We start from the raw sequence: 6674 nt of genomic DNA on the forward strand, positions 1-6674 counted from the left end.
AGGCACGGAGGCTAAGCACTTCATACTTCGTGATGCAATGACAATTATGGGTGATGTTGATATGATAAGGTATGCTTCAACGTTGTGTTAAGATTTCATGACAAAGGGTTCCTAAAGGGAAGTATATTTGGTCATGTATCTGTGCAGTGTGTGGTATTGACACTAAAGCTAGGCCACAAGAGCTAAGTGTGTGGAAAAACATATTGTTAGAAGAGCCAAATAATGGTGACTCTTAGGCTAGGTAAGCTAATGATGTAAGGACCAAGCCCCCAAGTCTATCTCTAAGTGAAAAGGGACGAGCATTGGAGATTCCTTGATATGATCATGGTGCAAGTGTGTGAATGTGAATATGAATGCATGTTTATTACGGCCGCACCTCGATGTGAGGTTGCCTACGTATCCGTTAGAAATCAGGCCGAACGTAGCTCTAGCCGAACCTCGCACAAGTGTGTATACCTCAAAAAAAGTCTTTTTAAGGGTTGTAACGTGGTTAGGCTAAAGGTTTAAAGAAGAAGGGGATAAAGGCTCAAGACCCTAGATAAGCCCCCAAGGTGTGCAACCTTGCTTTTGAATATTTGTATTTTTATGCTTGAGGTTCTACTGTTTTTTTTTTAAGCTCTCTTTGCTTTAGCATTTATTTTTATTTTTATAAGTGTGAGCAATCTCGATCATGCAGTCTATCACTCACTTGGCATTCATGTTTCTCAGGCACGGTACCGAGCACTTGATAAGAGACGCAATCTGAGACGTGTTCTTATCGAAGATATTTTCACATCAAAGACATTGGAACACTTACCCTTTTGTACACTTTTTTTTTTCTTTTGCTTATTTTTACTATTTTTTGAATTTCTGAAATCACTCAAGCTTTGTTCTTTGAAAATTGCATAAGTTTCACACCATCCCATCCCAAGGTTAGGTAGATGTAGGTTGAAAAAAGAAAAGTCTATCGTTAGACGAAGCTCAAAGTGGTTTATGAAGAAAGGATTGTATAATTGAAGGGCGAAAGGAGATATGATGTGGCTACAAGGGGTGCCTCAAATCATTAGTATACCTTGTGCTTAATTCGACATGGTTATTTTTTTTTTTTTTTTGTTTGAATGCAATGTAATGAAATGATCATATGCAAGGAAATAAATGCTCATTTTATTAAAAAAAAAAAATGGAAAAGAACGAATCTACAAAATTAATCTAAAAGAAAATAAAAGGTGCCTATGCTAGACTTATTGGGGAAGGGGTAAAATGAAAAAGAAATAGAAAAAAAGGTCATAAAATCTTGTCGTTGAAGCTCGTCTCTTGTCTTGTGTTGCTTCCCTTATCATCACTTGCTCTTCTTGTTAACTGGAGGTATGAGAAGCTTGTTGTTATCAATCAAATGCTGGATGGCCTCCTTTAGCTTCCAACAGCTCTCAGTAGTATGACCCCTACCTTGGTGGTACTTGCAGTGTTCGTCTGGGTTCCAACTTGACAATCTTTTCTTAAGTGGGGGATCTTTAATAGGTCTTATGGGAGTAATGATTCCCTTGGCATGGAGTCGATTGAAAGCATCATCGTAGCTAGTTCCAATAGGGGTAAATTCCCTTTTCGGTTGCTTTCGATTACCCATGGCTAGGATCTCACTAAGGTCGAAAGTACCAACAATATTACTAGAGTAGGTGTTTTCGGAAGAAGAAGGATAATCGTTCTTCTTCCCTCTACACCCACTGTTACCATTGTTACTAATCTTGGCCTTCTTGTCGCGCGGAGGAACATGAAGGAGATTTGAATCAATGAAGTCTTGAACACGATCCTTGAGGGCGAGACACTTTTCAGTAGTGTGACCGCGACCTTTACGGTATCGACAATAGGAATTTGGATCCCAATTAGGAGAACGTTTTTCAGATGGAGGGTCTTGACTGGGACCAATGGAGTGAATGAGACCTTGATCGTGAAGACAGTCAAAAGCTTCATTGTAAGTCATTCCTATTGGTGTGTATTCTACAATGGTCCGTTTTTCCTGTGGCTTAGGAGCATTGAGTTCTTCATTAAACTCTTGGCGAGAATTTTGTTCGATGGCCATCACCCGATTTGCTAATCCTTCTACCACATTCAAGAGCATGGCAATGACATCTTGCAGTTTTCGAATTTCCTCTTTTAGACTTGACGAGTCTTCCTTGGTATTATCTAAGAAAAGACTTTCATCCTCCTCAATTATGGCCACTTCATCGAGAGAGGTCATATAAGCTGTCTCGATCACGGGCTCTCCTACAGGTGTGATAAGAACTGATGGATCAAAGGATGCTTGGTCATCTTCGATGGCTAGTATCTCGAAAGTTTCATTGTCATCGATCAGATCTTGAATAGCTTCTTTGAGTTTCCAACACTCTTCAGTGTCGTGACCCTTTCCTTGATGATATGTGCAGTTGTTGGACTTAATGATTTTGATGATGACACAACCTCACTTACTTACAAACTAATAAGTGCTTGATTGTTTAAGTGTGTACTCAGTTACAAAGACTAGGAGAATGAAGTGTCTTGTAAATATACCATGAGGAACAAGAAGGCCAGAAGCAGAGCTAACCATATAGAAGAGTTCCCTCACAGGAACTGGCGCTTCAGAAATGAAGACTGGAGAAGAGAAGGTTCCCTCAGGGAACAGAAGCTTCAGAGAAGAAGCCTCATCAAAGAAGAGAAGTTCCTCCCAAGGAACAGAAGCCTCGGAGTAGAAGCTTCATCAGAGAACATGAAGAATAAATATATTTTTATATTTTAGGATTTATGTAAGTATAAGATATTAAATGGAACTCGAAAAATCTGTGTGGAATTGGTCTAAAAAGATAAAATTGTGCATGATAGTTTTTAGGAAAACAGTTGCTTTCTAAAATGTTTATCTTTTGAAAGGGATTTTATTTTATTCTGAATTTCGAAAATATCTTGTGCAAAAAGATTTTATTTTATTTTCTTATTTTCGAAAATATCTTCTGAAAAAATAAAACCACCATGTTTTCCAAAACTTACGGCTTACTCTCCCATGTTCTATCTCAGTCATGGTTTTGCACATTAAGGAGTTCATGGTTCCTTAATTCTAGGAACATGATCTTCTTAGTGGGTATGAGTAGTGGCGTAATGGTGTTGTTGCACAAAGAGAATTTTCCAAAGCATTTGCTGATCTATAAATAGCCATTGATTTCTGTTGGAAAAACTCACCCCTTGCTCACATAAGTTTTCAAGCTTTAAACGAGTTAAGAGTCAAATTCCACACAAGTTCATTAGAGTGTTCTTAATGTCCTTATACTAGAGTTTGTTTTTCTTTCGAGTTGTAATTGGGGAATGGGGAAGTTCGAGTGAACGTTTGTGTATGAGAAAGAGAAGAGAGAGAGATAAGAGAAAGAGAAGAGAAAGAGAAGAGAGAACAGAGAAGTGAGAAGAGAGAAAGAGAAGAGAAGAGAAACAAGTTGGGTGACTTGTTCCTCAGGGTCTCAAGTTCGTAGAGGAACTTGAGTTTGAGTCTTTAGCTTGTAATAGGATCATTTGCCCTATTATATTTGAAGATTCTTTTCCCAAAATCCCAAGTGGTCGTGGTTTTTCTCCTTGTTAGGGCCAAGGAGTTTTCCACGTAAAATCTCTCTTGCATTCTTTAGTTCCTTTAGTTAATCTCTCAGTTCCTTTAGCTAACTTAATTTTAATTCCGCAAAAAGTTTGGCTAAATTCTCATACTACAATTCAAACCCCTTCTTGTAGTATTCATTAAAACAACAATTGGTATCAGAGCCTAACTTCTAGGAAAATCAGGAAACCCTGAAGAAGAAAGGTCTTGGTGTAAATGAATACTCATGAGAAGCTCGAGGAAGGATACTCAACACAGAGGCCTCCTATGTTCAACGGCAAGTTCTATACTTACTGGAAGAACCGCATGGAGATCTTTATCAAGGTAGAGAACTACCAAGTCTGGAGGGTCATCGAGGTTGGTGATTTCGAAGTCACCAAGACTAATGCTCAGAACGAGGTAATCCCTAAGCCTATGTTTGAATATGAAAAAGAAGACTTTGATAAAATGGAAATAAATGCTATGGCTGTGAAATTGCTCCACTGTGGACTTGGACCTCACGAACACAATCGTGTTATGGGGTGCAAGAACGCTAAGGAAATCTGGGATTTGCTGCAGATTACTCATGAAGGAACTAATGAGGTTAAACGCTCAAAAATCGATCTACTTATGTCTAAGTATGAAAGATTTGAAATGCAGCCTAAGGAAACCATTCAAGAGATGCTAACCCGTTTTACTAACATCATAAATGAGTTAGTTTCCCTTGGTAGACAGATTCCTACAGATGAGTAGGTTAGGAAGGTTCTTATAAGTCTTCCACAAGATGAGAGGTGGAGAGCTAAGGTGACAGCCCTTCAGGAAACGAAGGACTTTACCAAGTTCAATATTGAACAGCTAGCAGGTTCTCTCATGACTCATGAGCTACACCTTGGAGTCAACAATGAACCCATGAGGAACAAGGGTTTGGCTCTTAAGGCTGATGAGAAGGAAGACTCGGAAGTGGACGAGGATGAGGCTGCCCTAATTGTGCGAAGATTTAAAAAGATGTTCAAGAAAAGTCGAACCTCAAGAAACTTCGGGAAAAAGACCTCAAATCCAAAGCCTGACTACAACTGCCACAAGTGTGGATCCCCAGATCACTTTATCAGAGACTGTCCCCTTTGGGAAAATGATAAAGGGAAAGGAAAGGCTAAGGAACAGGGAAGAGAAAAATTCAGCAAGGCAAACTATCAAAAGTCAGACATGAGGAAGGCCATGATAGCAGCCTGGGGAGACTCAGAAAGTGAAGAAGAAGATGATGACCAACCAGAAGAGGAGACAGCCAATCTTTGTTTAATGGCCAAATCAGATGATGAAAAGGCTTACCTTGAGGAACTCCAGAAAGAGGTATTTCTTGATCCTAAACAGCTTAAAACTCTCTCTAAAGATGTCTTGATAGATATATGTCTAGAAGAAGAAGAAATATTTAGAGATACATGTGTAAAGTTGAACAAATGTGAAAAAGCTCTTAAGGTTTGCAAAGAACATGGTGCTTGGTTGGAAACAGCCTATGCCAAGTCTCAAAGCAAACTAAGAGAGCTTGATTTTAAAGACAAACACATAACTGAGATAGCTGATAGGATTAAGAATGAAAGTATTCTTCTGAATGTTGAACTAACTCAGTATAAGCTCATGAATTCTGATATCAGTTCTAGCAGTTCCTCAAGCGATCAATTGCTTAAATTCAATGTTGATTTTGAAAATTTGAAAAATGAGCTTTCTACTTTAAAACCCCAAAAGGATCAACTTGAATCGGAACTGAATGCTAGAAAGGATAGAAGTATTGACCCAAAAGTCAAACCTAAGTGGATAGCTGAAGCTCAAGGAAAAAGAACTGAAGGTCTTGGTTATATGACCAAGAAAGGTAAGCAAAAGAAATATGTTGAGCTTCCTAGCATGAAGGTATGCACTTTTTGTGGTAAGACTGGACATCTCTATGGACAGTGTAGGATAAGAGAAGAAGCTGATAAAAGAAATGTAAAACAAGTGTGGGTCAAGAAAACTGATATTGCATCCACGTCTAAGGAACCCAAGGAAACCTGGGTTCCTGATCCTAATGCTTAGTTTTCTTGCAGGTCCTAGTGAGGGGGAACAACTCGTGGTATCTCGACAGCGGTTGTTCAAAGCATATGACAGGTGATAAATCAAAATTCCTCTCACTAGAAGACTACCCTGGAGGAACAGTAACCTTTGGGGATAATAAGAAGGGCGAGATCATTGGAAAAGGCAAAATTGGTAGATCAAAATCTCATTCCATTGATAATGTGTTCCTGGTCGAGGGCTTAATGCACAATTTGCTCAGTATATCACAATTCTGTGATAAAGGAAATTTTGTAAGTTTTACTTCTGACTCTTGCAACATCATCAACAACAAGTCAGGAAAGGTTGTTCTAAAAGGAACTAGAAGAGGGAACACTTATACAGTTGACCTCAACTTAATCCCAAGGAACAACCTTACATGTCTGAGTGTTGTTGAAGATGATCCCCTGCTATGGCATAAACGTTTTGGACATGCTAGCTTTTCATTACTGGACAAGCTAAGGTCAAGGAACTTGGTTGTGGGACTTCCTATTATCAAGTTCCTACAGAACAAAGTTTGTGATGCATGTGTGAAAGGCAAGCATGTTCGCTCATCTTTTAAATTGAAGAAAATGGTGAGCACTACAAAGCCTTTGGAATTAATCCATATGGATTTGTGTGGTCCCATGAGAATTCAAAGCAGGAGTGGCAAGAAATATGTTTTGGTTATTGTTGATGATTATTCTAGATTCACTTGGGTTATTTTTCTTGCTAGTAAAGATGAAACTTTTAACGATTTTGTTGCCTTTGCCAAGAAAATACAGAAAATCAGTGGTCACTCCATAGTCCATCTCAGATCAGATCACGGAACTGAATTTGAGAACTCAAGATTCGATGAGTTTTGCAGGGAAAATGGCATGAATCATAACTTCTCAGCTCCAAGGACTCCCCAACAGAATGGAGTTGTAGAAAGGAAGAATCGAACCCTTGAGGAAATGGCTAGAACGATGCTGATTGCAAGTGGATCGCCAAGGAACTTCTGGGCTGAAGCCGTGAATATAGCATGTTACATCCTTAACAGGGTAACAATCAG

This window comes from Chenopodium album, chromosome 5 (assembly GCF_948465745.1).
Source record: "Chenopodium album chromosome 5, dcCheAlbu1.1, whole genome shotgun sequence".
NCBI lineage: Eukaryota > Viridiplantae > Streptophyta > Magnoliopsida > Caryophyllales > Amaranthaceae > Chenopodium > Chenopodium album.